The sequence below is a fragment of the Lampris incognitus genome, chromosome 1 (genome assembly GCF_029633865.1).
Source record: "Lampris incognitus isolate fLamInc1 chromosome 1, fLamInc1.hap2, whole genome shotgun sequence".
In the NCBI taxonomy this organism is placed as follows: Eukaryota; Metazoa; Chordata; class Actinopteri; order Lampriformes; family Lampridae; genus Lampris; species Lampris incognitus.
In genome coordinates this window covers 72,468,879-72,487,028 of record NC_079211.1, presented here as the reverse complement: position 1 = coordinate 72,487,028, position 18,150 = coordinate 72,468,879, and positions in this window count along the sequence as shown.

Here is an 18,150-nt window from a genome sequence, read left to right as displayed (position 1 = left end):
TGTTGGTCTGTCTGTATACCAATCTGATCTTTCTGTCTGTTGGTCTGTCTGTATACCTATCTGATCTTTCTGTCTGTTGGTCTGTCTGTATACCTATCTGATCTGTCTGTCTGTTGGTCTGTCTGTATACCTATCTGATCAGTCTGTCTGTATACCTATCTGATCTGTCTGTCTGTTGGTGTGTCTGTATACCCATCTGATCAGTCTGTCTGTATACCTATCTGATCTGTCTGTCTGTTGGTCTGTCTGTATACCTATCTGATCTGTCTATCTGTTGGTCTGTCTGTATACCTATCTGATCTTTCTGTCTGTTGGTCTGTCTGTATACCTATCTGATCTTTCTGTCTGTTGGTCTGTCTGTATACCTATCTGATCTGTCTGTCTGTTGGTCTGTCTGTATACCTATCTGATCAGTCTGTCTGTATACCTATCTGATCTGTCTGTCTTTTGGTCTGTCTGTATACCTATCTGATCTGTCTGTCTGTACACCTATCTGATCTTTCTGTCTGTGGGTCTGTTCGTATACCTATCTGAACTGTCTGTCTGTTGGTCTGTCTGTATACCTATCTGATCTTTCTGTCTGTTGGTCTGTCTGTATACCTATCTGATCTTTCTGTCTGTTGGTCTGTCTGTATACCTACCTGATCTGTCTGTCTGTTGGTCTTTTTGTATACCTATCTGATCAGTCTGTCTGTATACCTATGTGATCTGTCTGTCTGTTGGTGTGTCTGTATACCTATCTGATCTGTCTGTCTGTTGGTCTGTCTGTATACCTATCTGATCAGTCTGTCTGTATACCTATCTGATCTGTCTGTCTGTTGGTGTGTCTGTATACCTATCTGATCTGTCTGTCTGTTGGTCTGTCTGTATACCTATCTGATCTTTCTGTCTGTTGGTCTGTCTGTATACCTATCTGATCTTTCTGTCTGTGGGTCTGTTCGTATACCTATCTGAACTGTCTGTCTGTTGGTCTGTCTGTATACCTATCTGATCAGTCTGTCTGTATACCTATCTGATCTGTCTGTCTGTTGGTCTGTCTGTATACCTATCTGATCTGTCTATCTGTTGGTCTGTCTGTATACCTATCTTGATCTTTCTGTCTGTTGGTCGGTCTGTATACCTATCTGATCTGTCTGTCTGTTGGTTTGTCTGTATACCTACCTGATCTTTCTGTCTGTTGGTCTGTCTGTATACCTATCTGATCTGTCTGTCTGTTGGTCTGTCTGTATACCTATCTGATCAGTCTGTCTGTATACCTATCTGATCTGTCTGTCTTTTGGTCTGTCTGTATACCTATCTGATCTGTATCTCTGTTGGTCTGTCTGTATACCTATCTGATCTGTCTGTCTGTATACCTATCTGATCTGTCTGTCTGTTGTTCTGTCTGTATACCTATCTGATCTGTCTGTCTGTATACCTATGTGATCTGTCTGCCTGTTGGTCTGTCTGTATACCTATCGGATCTGTCTTTCTGTTGGTCTGTCTGTACACCTATCTGATCTTTCTGTCTGTTGGTCTGTCTGTATACCTATCTGATCTGTCTGTCTGTTGGTCTGTCTGTATACCTATGTGATCCTTCTGTCTGTTGTTCTGTCTGTATACCTATCTGATCTTTTTGTCTGTTGGTCTGTCTGTATACCTATCTGATCTTTCTGTCTGTTGTTCTGTCTGTATACCTATCTGATCTTTTTGTCTGTTGGTCTGTCTGTATACCTATCTGATCTTTCTGTCTGTTGGTCTGTCTGTATACCTATCTGATCTGTCTGTCTGTTGGTCTGTCTGTATACCTATCTGATCTGTCTGTCTGTATACCTATCTGATCTGTCTGTCTGTTGGTCTGTCTGTACACCTATCTGATCTTTCTGTCTCTTGGTCTGTCTGTATACCTATCTGATCTTTCTGTCTGTTGGTCTATCTGTATACCTATCTGATCTGTCTGTCTGTTGGTCTGTCTGTATACCTATCTGATCAGTCTGTCTGTATACCTATCTAATCTGTCTGTCTGTTCGTCTGTCTGTATACCTATCTGATCTGTCTGTCTGTATACCTATCTGATCTGTCTGTCTATTGGTCTGTCTGTATACCTATCTGATCTGTCTATCTGTTGGTCTGTCTGTATACCTATCTGATCTTTCTGTCTGTTGGTCTGTCTGTATACCGATCTGAACTGTCTGTCTGTTGGTCTGTCTGTATACCTATCTGATCTGTCTGTCTGTTGGTCTGTCTGTATACCTATCTGATCAGTCTGTCTGTATACCTATCTGATCTGTCTGTCTGTTGGTGTGTCTGTATACCTATCTGATCTGTCCGTCTGTTGGTCTGTCTGTATACCTATCTGATTAGTCTGTCTGTATACCTATCTGATCTGTCTGTCTGTTGGTGTGTCTGTATACCTATCTGATCTGTGTGTCTGTTGGTCTGTCTGTATACCTATCTGATCTGTCTGTCTGTTGGTCTGTCTGTATACCTATCTGATCTTTCTTTCTGTTGGTCTGTCTGTATACCTATCTGATCTTTCTGTCTGTTGGTCTGTCTGTATACCTATCTGATCTGTCTGTCTGTTGGTCTGTCTGTATACCTATCTGATCAGTCTGTCTGTATACCTATCTGATCTGTCTGTCTGTTGGTGTGTCTGTATACCCATCTGATCAGTCAGTCTGTATACCTATCTGATCTGTCTGTCTGTTGGTCTGTCTGTATACCTATCTGATCTGTCTATCTGTTGGTCTGTCTGTATACCTATCTGATCTTTCTGTCTGTTGGTCTGTCTGTATACCTATCTGATCTTTCTGTCTGTTGGTCTGTCTGTATACCTATCTGATCTGTCTGTCTGTTGGTCTGTCTGTATACCTATCTGATCTTTCTGTCTGTTGGTCTGTCTGTATACCTATCTGATCTTTCTGTCTGTTGGTCTGTCTGTATACCTATCTGATCTGTCTGTCTCTTGGTCTGTCTGTATACCTATCTGATCAGTCTGTCTGTATACCTATCTGATCTGTCTGTCTGTTGGTGTGTCTGTATACCTATCTGATCTGTCTGTCTGTTGGTCTGTCTGTATACCTATCTGATCTTTCTGTCTGTTGGTCTGACTGTATACCTATCTGATCTTTCTGTCTGTGGGTCTGTTCGTATACCTATCTGAACTGTCTGTCTGTTGGTCTGTCTGTATACCTATCTGATCAGTCTGTCTGTATACCTATCTGATCTGTCTGTCTGTTGGTCTGTCTGTATACCTATCTGATCTGTCTATCTGTTGGTCTGTCTGTATACCTATCTGATCTGTCTTTCTGTTGGTCTGTCTGTACACCTATCTGATCTTTCTGTCTGTTGGTCTGTCTGTATACCTATCTAATCTTTCTGTCTGTTGGTCTGTCTGTATACCTATCTGATCTTTCTGTCTGTTGGTCTGTCTGTATACCTATCTGATCTGTCTGTCTGTTGGTCTGTCTGTATACCTATGTGATCCTTCTGTCTGTTGTTCTGTCTGTATACCTATCTGATCTTTCTGTCTGTTGGTCTGTCTGTATACCTATCTGATCTTTCTGTCTGTTGGTCTGTCTGTATACCTATCTGATCTGTCTGTCTGTTGGTCTGTCTGTATACCTATCTGATCTGTCTGCCTGTTGGTCTGTCTGTATACCTATCTGATCTGTCTATCTGTTGGTCTGTCTGTATACCTATCTGATCTTTCTGTCTGTTGGTCTGTCTGTATACCTATCTGAACTGTCTCTCTGTTGGTCTGTCTGTATACCTATCTGATCTGTCTGTCTGTTGGTCTGTCTGTATACCTATCTGATCAGTCTGTCTGTATACCTATCTGATCTGTCTGTCTGTTGGTGTGTCTGTATACCTATCTGATCTCTCTGTCTGTTGGTCTGTCTGTATACCTATCTGATCAGTCTGTCTGCATACCTATCTGATCTGTCTGTCTGTTGGTGTGTCTGTATACCTATCTGATCTTTCTGTCTGTTGGTCTGTCTGTATACCTATCTGATCTTTCTGTCTGTTGGTCTGTCTGTATACCTATCTGATCTTTCTGTCTGTTGGTCTGTCTGTATACCTATCTGATCTTTCTGTCTGTTGGTCTGTCTGTATACCTATCTGATCTGTCTGTCTGTTGGTCTGTCTGTATACCTATCTGATCAGTCTGTCTGTATACCTATCTGATCTGTCTGTCTGTTGGTGTGTCTGTATACCTATCTGATCAGTCTGTCTGTATACCTATCTGATCTTTCTATCTGTTGGTCTGTCTGTATGCCTATCTGATCTTTCTGTCTGTTGGTCTGTCTGTATACCTATCTGATCTTTCTGTCTGTTGGTCTGTCTGTATACCTATCTGATCTTTCTGTCTGTTGGTCTGTCTGTATACCTATCTGATCAGTCTGTCTGTATACCTATCTGATCTGTCTGTCTATTGGTCTGTCTGTATACCTATCTGATCTGTCTATCTGTTGGTCTGTCTGTATACCTATCTGATCGTTCTGTCTGTTGGTCTGTCTGTATACCTATCTGATCTTTCTGTCTGTTGGTCTGTCTGTATACCTACCTGATCTGTCTGTCTGTTGGTCTTTCTGTATACCTATCTGATCAGTCTGTCTGTATACCTATGTGATCTGTCTGTCTGTTGGTGTGTCTGTATACCTATCTGATCTGTCTGTCTGTTGGTCTGTCTGTATACCTATCTGATCAGTCTGTCTGTATACCTATCTGATCTGTCTGTCTGTTGGTGTGTCTGTATACCTATCTGATCTGTCTGTCTGTTGGTCTGTCTGTATACCTATCTGATCTTTCTGTCTGTTGGTCTGTCTGTATACCTATCTGATCTTTCTGTCTGCGGGTCTGTTCGTATACCTATCTGAACTGTCTGTCTGTTGGTCTGTCTGTATACCTATCTGATCAGTCTGTCTGTATACCTATCTGATCTGTCTGTCTGTTGGTCTGTCTGTATACCTATCTGATCTGTCTATCTGTTGGTCTGTCTGTATACCTATCTTGATCTTTCTGTCTGTTGGTCTGTCTGTATACCTATCTGATCTGTCTGTCTGTTGGTTTGTCTGTATACCTATCTGATCTTTCTGTCTGTTGGTCTGTCTGTATACCTATCTGATCTGTCTGTCTGTTGGTCTGTCTGTATACCTATCTGATCAGTCTGTCTGTATACCTATCTGATCTGTCTGTCTTTTGGTCTGTCTGTATACCTATCTGATCTGTCTGTCTGTTGGTCTGTCTGTATACCTATCTGATCTGTCTGTCTGTATACCTATCTGATCTGTCTGTCTGTTGGTCTGTCTGTATACCTATCTGATCTGTCTGTCTGTTGTTCTGTCTGTATACCTATCTGATCTGTCTGTCTGTATACCTATCTGATCTGTCTGTCTGTTGGTCTGTCTGTATACCTATCTGATCTGTCTGTCTGTTGGTCTGTCTGTATACCTATCTGATCTGTCTATCTGTTGGTCTGTCTGTATACCTATGTGATCTGTCTGTCTGTTGGTCTGTCTGTATACCTATCTGATCTGTCTTTCTGTTGGTCTGTCTGTATACCTATCTGATCTTTCTGTCTGTTGGTCTGTCTGTATACCTATCTGATCTTTCTGTCTGTTGGTCTGTCTGTATACCTATCTGATCTTTCTGTCTGTTGGTCTGTCTGTATACCTATCTGATCTGTCTGTCTGTTGGTCTGTCTGTATACCTATGTGATCCTTCTGTCTGTTGTTCTGTCTGTATACCTATCTGATCTTTCTGTCTGTTGGTCTGTCTGTATACCTATCTGATCTTTCTGTCTGTTGGTCTGTCTGTATACCTATCTGATCTGTCTGTCTGTTGGTCTGTCTGTATACCTATCTGATCTGTCTGTCTGTATACCTATCTGATATTTCTGTCTGTTGGTCTGTCTGTATACCTATCTGATCTTTCTGTCTCTTGGTCTGTCTGTATACCTATCTGATCTTTCTGTCTGTTGGTCTATCTGTATACCTATCTGATCTGTCTGTCTGTTGGTCTGTCTGTATACCTATCTGATCAGTCTGTCTGTATACCTATCTAATCTGTCTGTCTGTTCGTCTGTCTGTATACCTATCTGATCTGTCTGTCTGTATACCTATCTGATCTGTCTGTCTATTGGTCTGTCTGTATACCTATCTGATCTGTCTATCTGTTGGTCTGTCTGTATACCTATCTGATCTTTCTGTCTGTTGGTCTGTCTGTATACCTATCTGAACTGTCTGTCTGTTGGTCTGTCTGTATACCTATCTGATCTGTCTGTCTGTTGGTCTGTCTGTATACCTATCTGATCAGTCTGTCTGTATACCTATCTGATCTGTCTGTCTGTTGGTGTGTCTGTATACCTATCTGATCTGTCTGTCTGTTGGTCTGTCTGTATACCTATCTGATTAGTCTGTCTGTATACCTATCTGATCTGTCTGTCTGTTGGTGTGTCTGTATACCTATCTGATCTGTGTGTCTGTTGGTCTGTCTGTATACCTATCTGATCTGTCTGTCTGTTGGTCTGTCTGTATACCTATCTGATCTTTCTGTCTGTTGGTCTGTCTGTATACCTATCTGATCTTTCTGTCTGTTGGTCTGTCTGTATACCTATCTGATCTGTCTGTCTGTTGGTCTGTCTGTATACCTATCTGATCAGTCTGTCTGTATACCTATCTGATCTGTCTGTCTGTTGGTGTGTCTGTATACCCATCTGATCAGTCTGTCTGTATACCTATCTGATCTGTCTGTCTGTTGGTCTGTCTGTATACCTATCTGATCTGTCTATCTGTTGGTCTGTCTGTATATCTATCTGATCTTTCTGTCTGTTGGTCTGTCTGTATACCTATCTGATCTTTCTGTCTGTTGGTCTGTCTGTATACCTATCTGATCTGTCTGTCTGTTGGTCTGTCTGTATACCTATCTGATCAGTCTGTCTGTATACCTATCTGATCTGTCTGTCTTTTGGTCTGTCTGTATACCTATCTGATCTGTCTGTCTGTATACCTATCTGATCTGTCTGTCTGTACACCTATCTGATCTTTCTGTCTGTGGGTCTGTTCGTATACCTATCTGAACTGTCTGTCTGTTGGTCTGTCTGTATACCTATCTGATCAGTCTGTCTGTATACCTATCTGATCTGTCTGTCTGTTGGTCTGTCTGTATACCTATCTGATCTGTCTATCTGTTAGTCTGTCTGTATACCTATCTTGATCTTCCTGTCTGTTGGTCTGTCTGTATACCTATCTGATCTGTCTGTCTGTTGGTTTGTCTGTATACCTATCTGATCTTTCTGTCTGTTGGTCTGTCTGTATACCTATCTGATCTGTCTGTCTGTTGGTCTGTCTGTATACCTATCTGATCAGTCTGTCTGTATACCTATCTGATCTATCTGTCTTTTGGTCTGTCTGTATACCTATCTGATCTGTCTGTCTGTTGGTCTGTCTGTATACCTATCTGATCTGTCTGTCTGTATACCTATCTGATCTGTCTGTCTGTTGGTCTGTCTGTATACCTATCTGATCTGTCTGTCTGTTGTTCTGTCTGTATACCTATCTGATCTGTCAGTCTGTATACCTATCTGATCTGTCTGTCTGTTGGTCTGTCTGTATACCTATCTGATCTGTCTGTCTGTTGGTCTGTCTGTATACCTATCTGATCTGTCTATCTGTTGGTCTGTCTGTATACCTATGTGATCTGTCTGTCTGTTGGTCTGTCTGTATACCTATCTGATCTGTCTTTCTGTTGGTCTGTCTGTACACCTATCTCATCTTTCTGTCTGTTGGTCTGTCTGTATACCTATCTGATCTTTCTGTCTGTTGGTCTGTCTGTATACCTATCTGATCTTTCTGTCTGTTGGTCTGTCTGTATACCTATCTGATCTGTCTGTCTGTTGGTCTGTCTGTATACCTATGTGTTCCTTCTGTCTGTTGTTCTGTCTGTATACCTATCTGATCTTTCTGTCTGTTGGTCTGTCTGTATACCTATCTGATCTTTCTGTCTGTTGGTCTGTCTGTATACCTATCTGATCTGTCTGTCTGTTGGTCTGTCTGTATACCTATCTGATCTGTCTGTCTGTATACCTATCGGATATTTCTGTCTGTTGGTCTGTCTGTATACCTATCTGATCTTTCTGTCTCTTGGTCTGTCTGTATACCTATCTGATCTTTCTGTCTGTTGGTCTATCTGTATACCTATCTGATCTGTCTGTCTGTTGGTCTGTCTGTATACCTATCTGATCAGTCTGTCTGTATACCTATCTAATCTGTCTGTCTGTTCGTCTGTCTGTATACCTATCTAATCTGTCTGTCTGTATACCTATCTGATCTGTCTATCTGTTGGTCTGTCTGTATACCTATCTCATCTTTCTGTCTGTTGGTCTGTCTGTATACCTATCTGAACTGTCTGTCTGTTGGTCTGTCTGTATACCTATCTGATCTGTCTGTCTGTTGGTCTGTCTGTATACCTATCTGATCAGTCTGTCTGTATACCTATCTGATCTGTCTGTCTGTTGGTGTGTCTGTATACCTATCTGATCTGTCTGTCTGTTGGTCTGTCTGTATACCTATCTGATTAGTCTGTCTGTATACCTATCTGATCTGTCTGTTTGTTGGTGTGTCTGTATACCTATCTGATCTGTGTGTCTGTTGGTCTGTCTGTATACCTATCTGATCTGTCTGTCTGTTGGTCTGTCTGTATACCTATCTGATCTTTCTGTCTGTTGGTCTGTCTGTATACCTATCTGAACTGTCTGTCTGTTGGTCTGTCTGTATACCTATCTGATCTGTCTGTCTTTTGGTCTGTCTGTATACCTATCTGATCAGTCTGTCTGTATACCTATCTGATCTGTCTGTCTGTTGGTGTGTCTGTATACCCATCTGATCAGTCTGTCTGTATACCTATCTGATCTGTCTGTCTGTTGGTCTGTCTGTATACCTATCTGATCTGTCTATCTGTTGGTCTGTCTGTATACCTATCTGATCTTTCTGTCTGTTGGTCTGTCTGTATACCTATCTAATCTTTCTGTCTGTTGGTCTGTCTGTATACCTATCTGATCTGTCTGTCTGTTGGTCTGTCTGTATACCTATCTGATCAGTCTGTCTGTATACCTATCTGATCTGTCTGTCTTTTGGTCTGTCTGTATACCTATCTGATCTGTCTGTCTGTATACCTATCTGATCTGTCTGTCTGTACACCTATCTGATCTGTCTGTCTGTTGGTCTGTCTGTATACCTATCTGATCTGTCTGTCTGTTGGTCTGTCTGTATACCTATCTGATCTGTCTGTCTGTATACCTATCTGATCTGTCTGCCTGTTGGTCTGTCTGTATACCTATCTGATCTGTCTATCTGTTGGTCTGTCTGTATACCTATCTGATCTGTCTGTCTGTTGGTCTGTCTGTATACCTATCTGATCTGTCTGTCTGTTGGTCTGTCTGTACACCTATCTGATCTTTCTGTCTGTTGGTCTGTCTGTATACCTATCTGATCTTTCTGTCTGTTGGTCTGTCTGTATACCTATCTGATCTTTCTGTCTGTTGGTCTCTCTGTATACCTATCTGATCTGTCTGTCTGTTGGTCTGTCTGTATACCTATGTGATCTTTCTGTCTGTTGGTCTGTCTGTATACCTATCTGATCTTTCTGTCTGTTGGTCTGTCTGTATACCTATCTGATCTTTCTGTCTGTTGATCTGTCTGTATACCTATCTGATCTGTCTGTCTGTTGGTCTGTCTGTATACCTATGTGATCCTTCTGTCTGTTGTTCTGTCTGTATACCTATCTGATCTTTCTGTCTGTTGGTCTGTCTGTATACCTATCTGATCAGTCTGTCTGTGTACCTATCTGATCTTTCTGTCTGTTGGTCTGTCTGTATACCTATCTGATCTGTCTGTCTGTTGGTCTGTCTGTATACCTATCTGATCAGTCTGTCTGTATACCTATCTGATCTGTCTGTCTTTTGGTCTGTCTGTATACCTATCTGATCTGTCTGTCTGTATACCTATCTGATCTGTCTGTCTGTACACCTATCTGATCTTTCTGTCTGTGGGTCTGTTCGTATACCTATCTGAACTGTCTGTGTGTTGGTCTGTCTGTATACCTATCTGATCTGTCTGTCTGTTGGTCTGTCTGTATACCTATCTAATCTTTCTGTCTGTTGGTCTGTCTGTATACCTATCTGATCTGTCTGTCTGTTGGTCTGTCTGTATACCTATCTGATCAGTCTGTCTGTATACCTATCTGATCTGTCTGTCTTTTGGTCTGTCTGTATACCTATCTGATCTGTCTGTCTGTATACCTATCTGATCTGTCTGTCTGTACACCTATCTGATCTGTCTGTCTGTTGGTCTGTCTGTATACCTATCTGATCTGTCTGTCTGTTGGTCTGTCTGTATACCTATCTGATCTGTCTGTCTGTATACCTATCTGATCTGTCTGCCTGTTGGTCTGTCTGTATACCTATCTGATCTGTCTATCTGTTGGTCTGTCTGTATACCTATCTGATCTGTCTGTCTGTTGGTCTGTCTGTATACCTATCTGATCTGTCTGTCTGTTGGTCTGTCTGTACACCTATCTGATCTTTCTGTCTGTTGGTCTGTCTGTATACCTATCTGATCTTTCTGTCTGTTGGTCTGTCTGTATACCTATCTGATCTTTCTGTCTGTTGGTCTGTCTGTATACCTATCTGATCTGTCTGTCTGTTGGTCTGTCTGTATACCTATGTGATCTTTCTGTCTGTTGGTCTGTCTGTATACCTATCTGATCTTTCTGTCTGTTGGTCTGTCTGTATACCTATCTGATCTTTCTGTCTGTTGATCTGTCTGTATACCTATCTGATCTGTCTGTCTGTTGGTCTGTCTGTATACCTATGTGATCCTTCTGTCTGTTGTTCTGTCTGTATACCTATCTGATCTTTCTGTCTGTTGGTCTGTCTGTATACCTATCTGATCAGTCTGTCTGTGTACCTATCTGATCTTTCTGTCTGTTGGTCTGTCTGTATACCTATCTGATCTGTCTGTCTGTTGGTCTGTCTGTATACCTATCTGATCAGTCTGTCTGTATACCTATCTGATCTGTCTGTCTTTTGGTCTGTCTGTATACCTATCTGATCTGTCTGTCTGTATACCTATCTGATCTGTCTGTCTGTACACCTATCTGATCTTTCTGTCTGTGGGTCTGTTCGTATACCTATCTGAACTGTCTGTGTGTTGGTCTGTCTGTATACCTATCTGATCTGTCTGTCTGTTGGTCTGTCTGTATACCTATCTGATCTGTCTATCTGTTGGTCTGTCTGTATACCTATCTGATCTGTCTATCTGTTGGTCTGTCTGTATACCTATCTTGATCTTTCTGTCTGTTGGTCTGTCTGTATACCTATCTGATCTGTCTGTCTGTTGGTTTGTCTGTATACCTATCTGATCTTTCTGTCTGTTGGTCTGTCTGTATACCTATCTGATCTGTCTGTCTGTTGGTCTGTCTGTATACCTATCTGATCAGTCTGTCTGTATACCTATCTGATCTGTCTGTCTTTTGGTCTGTCTGTATACCTATCTGATCTGTCTGTCTGTTGGTCTGTCTGTATACCTATCTGATCTGTCTGTCTGTATACCTATCTGATCTGTCTTTCTGTTGGTCTGTCTGTATACCTATCTGATCTGTCTGTCTGTTGTTCTGTCTGTATACCTATCTGATCTGTCTGTCTGTATACCTATCTGATCTGTCTGTCTGTTGGTCTGTCTGTATACCTATCTGATCTGTCTGTCTGTTGGTCTGTCTGTATACCTATCTGATCTGTCTATCTGTTGGTCTGTCTGTATACCTATGTGATCTGTCTGTCTGTTGGTCTGTCTGTATACCTATCTGATCTGTCTGTCTGTTGGTCTGTCTGTACACCTATCTGATCTTTCTGTCTGTTGGTCTGTCTGTATACCTATCTGATCTTTCTGTCTGTTGGTCTGTCTGTATACCTATCTGATCTTTCTGTCTGTTGGTCTGTCTGTATACCTATCTGATCTGTCTGTCTGTTGGTCTGTCTGTATACCTATGTGATCCTTCTGTCTGTTGTTCTGTCTGTATACCTATCTGATCTTTCTGTCTGTTGGTCTGTCTGTATACCTATCTGATCTTTCTGTCTGTTGGTCTGTCTGTATACCTATCTGATCTGTCTGTCTGTTGGTCTCTCTGTATACCTATCTGATCTGTCTGTCTGTATACCTATCGGATATTTCTGTCTGTTGGTCTGTCTGTATACCTATCTGATCTTTCTGTCTCTTGGTCTGTCTGTATACCTATCTGATCTTTCTGTCTGTTGGTCTATCTGTATACCTATCTGATCTGTCTGTCTGTTGGTCTGTCTGTATACCTATCTGATCAGTCTGTCTGTATACCTATCTAATCTGTCTGTCTGTTCGTCTGTCTGTATACCTATCTAATCTGTCTGTCTGTATACCTATCTGATCTGTCTGTCTATTGGTCTGTCTGTATACCTATCTGATCTGTCTATCTGTTGGTCTGTCTGTATACCTATCTGATCTTTCTATCTGTTGGTCTGTCTGTATACCTATCTGAACTGTCTGTCTGTTGGTCTGTCTGTATACCTATCTGATCTGTCTGTCTGTTGGTCTGTCTGTATACCTATCTGATCAGTCTGTCTGTATACCTATCTGATCTGTCTGTCTGTTGGTGTGTCTGTATACCTATCTGATCTGTCTGTCTGTTGGTCTGTCTGTATACCTATCTGATTAGTCTGTCTGTATACCTATCTGATCTGTCTGTCTGTTGGTGTGTCTGTATACCTATCTGATCTGTGTGTCTGTTGGTCTGTCTGTATACCTATCTGATCTGTCTGTCTGTTGGTCTGTCTGTATACCTATCTGATCTTTCTGTCTGTTGGTCTGTCTGTATACCTATCTGATCTGTCTGTCTGTTGGTCTGTCTGTATACCTATCTGATCAGTCTGTCTGTATACCTATCTGATCTGTCTGTTGGTGTGTCTGTATACCCATCTGATCAGTCTGTCTGTATACCTATCTGATCTGTTTGTCTGTTGGTCTGTCTGTATACCTATCTGATCTGTCTATCTGTTGGTCTGTCTGTATACCTATCTGATCTTTCTGTCTGTTGGTCTGTCTGTATACCTATCTGATCTTTCTGTCTGTTGGTCTGTCTGTATACCTATCTGATCTGTCTGTCTGTTGGTCTGTCTGTATACCTATCTGATCAGTCTGTCTGTATACCTATCTGATCTGTCTGTCTTTTGGTCTGTCTGTATACCTATCTGATCTGTCTGTCTGTATACCTATCTGATCTGTCTGTCTGTACACCTATCTGATCTGTCTGTCTGTTGGTCTGTCTGTATACCTATCTGATCTGTCTGTCTGTTGGTCTGTCTGTATACCTATCTGATCTGTCTGTCTGTATACCTATCTGATCTGTCTGCCTGTTGGTCTGTCTGTATACCTATCTGATCTGTCTATCTGTTGGTCTGTCTGTATACCTATCTGATCTGTCTGTCTGTTGGTCTGTCTGTATACCTATCTGATCTGTCTGTCTGTTGGTCTGTCTGTACACCTATCTGATCTTTCTGTCTGTTGGTCTGTCTGTATACCTATCTGATCTTTCTGTCTGTTGGTCTGTCTGTATACCTATCTGATCTTTCTGTATGTTGGTCTGTCTGTATACCTATCTGATCTGTCTGTCTGTTGGTCTGTCTGTATACCTATCTGATCAGTCTGTCTGTGTACCTATCTGATCTTTCTGTCTGTTGGTCTGTCTGTATACCTATCTGATCTGTCTGTCTGTTGGTCTGTCTGTATACCTATCTGATCAGTCTGTCTGTATACCTATCTGATCTGTCTGTCTTTTGGTCTGTCTGTATACCTATCTGATCTGTCTGTCTGTATACCTATCTGATCTGTCTGTCTGTACACCTATCTGATCTTTCTGTCTGTGGGTCTGTTCGTATACCTATCTGAACTTTCTGTCTGTTGGTCTGTCTGTATACCTATCTGATCTGTCTGTCTGTTGGTCTGTCTGTATACCTATCTGATCTGTCTATCTGTTGGTCTGTCTGTATACCTATCTTGATCTTTCTGTCTGTTGGTCTGTCTGTATACCTATCTGATCTGTCTGTCTGTTGGTTTGTCTGTATACCTATCTGATCTTTCTGTCTGTTGGTCTGTCTGTATACCTATCTGATCTGTCTGTCTGTTGGTCTGTCTGTATACCTATCTGATCAGTCTGTCTGTATACCTATCTGATCTGTCTGTCTTTTGGTCTGTCTGTATACCTATCTGATCTGTCTGTCTGTTGGTCTGTCTGTATACCTATCTGATCTGTCTGTCTGTATACCTATCTGATCTGTCTGTCTGTTGGTCTGTCTGTATACCTATCTGATCTGTCTGTCTGTTGTTCTGTCTGTATACCTATCTGATCTGTCTGTCTGTATACCTATCTGATCTGTCTGTCTGTTGGTCTGTCTGTATACCTATCTGATCTGTCTATCTGTTGGTCTGTCTGTATACCTATGTGATCTGTCTGTCTGTTGGTCTGTCTGTATACCTATCTGATCTGTCTTTCTGTTGGTCTGTCTGTACACCTATCTGATCTTTCTGTCTGTTGGTCTGTCTGTATACCTATCTGATCTTTCTGTCTGTTGGTCTGTCTGTATACCTATCTGATCTTTCTGTCTGTTGGTCTGTCTGTATACCTATCTGATCTGTCTGTCTGTTGGTCTGTCTGTATACCTATGTGATCCTTCTGTCTGTTGTTCTGTCTGTCTACCTATCTGATCTTTCTGTCTGTTGGTCTGTCTGTATACCTATCTGATCTTTCTGTCTGTTGGTCTGTCTGTATACCTATCTGATCTGTCTGTCTGTTGGTCTGTCTGTATACCTATCTGATCTGTCTGTCTGTATACCTATCGGATATTTCTGTCTGTTGGTCTGTCTGTATACCTATCTGATCTTTCTGTCTCTTGGTCTGTCTGTATACCTATCTGATCTTTCTGTCTGTTGGTCTATCTGTATACCTATCTGATCTGTCTGTCTGTTGGTCTGTCTCTATACCTATCTGATCAGTCTGTCTGTATACCTATATAATCTGTCTGTCTGTTGGTCTGTCTGTATACCTGTCTAATCTGTCTGTCTGTATACCTATCTGATCTGTCTGTCTATTGGTCTGTCTGTATACCTATCTGATCTTTCTGTCTGTTGGTCTGTCTGTATACCTATCTGAACTGTCTGTCTGTTGGTCTGTCTGTATACCTATCTGATCTGTCTGTCTTTTGGTCTGTCTGTATACCTATCTGATCAGTCTGTCTGTATACCTATCTGATCTGTCTGTCTGTTGGTGTGTCTGTATACCTATCTGATCTGTCTGTCTGTTGGTCTGTCTGTCTACCTATCTGATTAGTCTGTCTGTATACCTATCTGATCTGTCTGTCTGTTGGTGTGTCTGTATACCTATCTGATCCGTGTGTCTGTTGGTCTGTGTGTATACCTATCTGATCTGTCTGTCTGTTGGTCTGTCTGTATACCTATCTGATCTTTCTGTCTGTTGGTCTGTCTGTATACCTATCTGATCTTTCTGTCTGTTGGTCTGTCTGTATACCTATCTGATCTGTCTGTCTGTTGGTCTGTCTGTATACCTATCTGATCAGTCTGTCTGTATACCTATCTGATCTGTCTGTCTGTTGGTGTGTCTGTATACCCATCTGATCAGTCTGTCTGTATACCTATCTGATCTGTCTGTCTGTTGGTCTGTCTGTATACCTATCTGATCTGTCTATCTGTTGGTCTGTCTGTATACCTATCTGATCTTTCTGTCTGTTGGTCTGTCTGTATACCTATCTGATCTTTCTGTCTGTTGGTCTGTCTGTATACCTATCTGATCTGTCTGTCTGTTGGTCTGTCTGTATACCTATCTGATCAGTCTGTCTGTATACCTATCTGATCTGTCTGTCTTTTGGTCTGTCTGTATACCTATCTGATCTGTCTGTCTGTATACCTATCTGATCTGTCTGTCTGTACACCTATCTGATCTGTCTGTCTGTTGGTCTGTCTGTATACCTATCTGATCTGTCTGTCTGTTGGTCTGTCTGTATACCTATCTGATCTGTCTGTCTGTATACCTATCTGATCTGTCTGCCTGTTGGTCTGTCTGTATACCTATCTGATCTGTCTATCTGTTGGTCTGTCTGTATACCTATCTGATCTGTCTGTCTGTTGGTCTGTCTGTATACCTATCTGATCTGTCTGTCTGTTGGTCTGTCTGTACACCTATCTGATCTTTCTGTCTGTTGGTCTGTCTGTATACCTATCTGATCTTTCTGTCTGTTGGTCTGTCTGTATACCTATCTGATCTTTCTATCTGTTGGTCTGTCTGTATACCTATCTGATCTGTCTGTCTGTTGGTCTGTCTGTATACCTATCTGATCTTTCTGTCTGTTGGTCTGTCTGTATACCTATCTGATCTTTCTGTCTGTTGGTCTGTCTGTATACCTATCTGATCTTTCTGTCTGTTGGTCTGTCTGTATACCTATCTGATCTGTCTGTCTGTTGGTCTGTCTGTATACCTATCTGATCAGTCTGTCTGTATACCTATCTGATCTGTCTGTCTGTTGGTCTGTCTGTATACCTATCTGATCTTTCTGTCTGTTGGTCTGTCTGTATACCTATCTGATCTGTCTGTCTGTTGGTCTGTCTGTATACGTATCTGATCAGTCTGTCTGTATACCTATCTGATCTGTCTGTCTGTTGGTCTGTCTGTATACCTATCTGATCTGTGTGTCCGTTGGTCTGTCTATATACCTATCTGATCTTTCTGTCTGTTGGTCTGTCTGTATACCTATCTGATCAGTCTGTCTGTTGGTCTGTCTATATACCTATCTGATCTGTCTGTCTGTTGGTCTGTCTGTATACCTATCTGACCTTTCTGTCTCTTGGTCTGTCTCTATACCTATCTGATCTTTCTGTCTGTTGGTCTGTCTGTATACCTATCTGATCAGTCTGTCTGTATACCTATCTGATCTGTCTGTCTGTTGGTGTGTCTGTATACCAATCTGATCAGTCTGTCTGTATACCTATCTGATCTGTCTGTCTGTTGGTCTGTCTGTATACCTATCTGATCTGTCTATCTGTTGGTCTGTCTGTATACCTATCTGATCTTTCTGTCTGTTGGTCTGTCTGTATACCTATCTGATCTTTCTGTCTGTTGGTCTGTCTGTATACCTATCTGATCTGTCTGTCTGTTGGTCTGTCTGTATACCTATCTGATCAGTCTGTCTGTATACCTATCTGATCTGTCTGTCTTTTGGTTTGTCTGTATACCTATCTGATCTGTCTGTCTGTATACCTATCTGATCTGTCTGTCTGTACACCTATCTGATCTGTCTGTCTGTTGGTCTGTCTGTATACCTATCTGATCTGTCTGTCTGTTGGTCTGTCTGTACACCTATCTGATCTGTCTGTCTGTTGGTCTGTCTGTATACCTATCTGATCTTTCTGTCTGTTGGTCTGTCTGTATACCTATCTGATCTGACTGTCTGTTGGTCTGTCTGTATACCTATCTGATCAGTCTGTCTGTATACCTATCTAATCTGTCTGTCTGTTCGTCTGTCTGTATACCTATCTGATCTGTCTGTCTGTATACCTATCTGATCTGTCTGTCTATTGGTCTGTCTGTATACCTATCTGATCTGTCTATCTGTTGGTCTGTCTGTATACCTATCTGATCTTTCTGTCTGTTGGTCTGTCTGTATCCCTATCTGAACTGTCTGTCTGTTGGTCTGTCTGTATACCTATCTGATCTGCCATTCTGTTGGTCTGTCTGTATACCTATCTGATCAGTCTGTCTGTATACCTATCTGATCTGTCTGTCTGTTGGTGTGTCTGTATACCTATCTGATCTGTCTGTCTGTTGGTCTGTCTGTATACCTATCTGATTAGTCTGTCTGTATACCTATCTGATCTGTCTGTCTGTTGGTGTGTCTGTATACCTATCTGATCTGTGTGTCTGTTGGTCTGTCTGTATACCTATCTGATCTGTCTGTCTGTTGGTCTGTCTGTATACCTATCTGATCTTTCTGACTGTTGGTCTGTCTGTATACCTATCTGATCTGTCTGTCTGTTGGTCTGTCTGTATACCTATCTGATCAGTCTGTCTGTATAC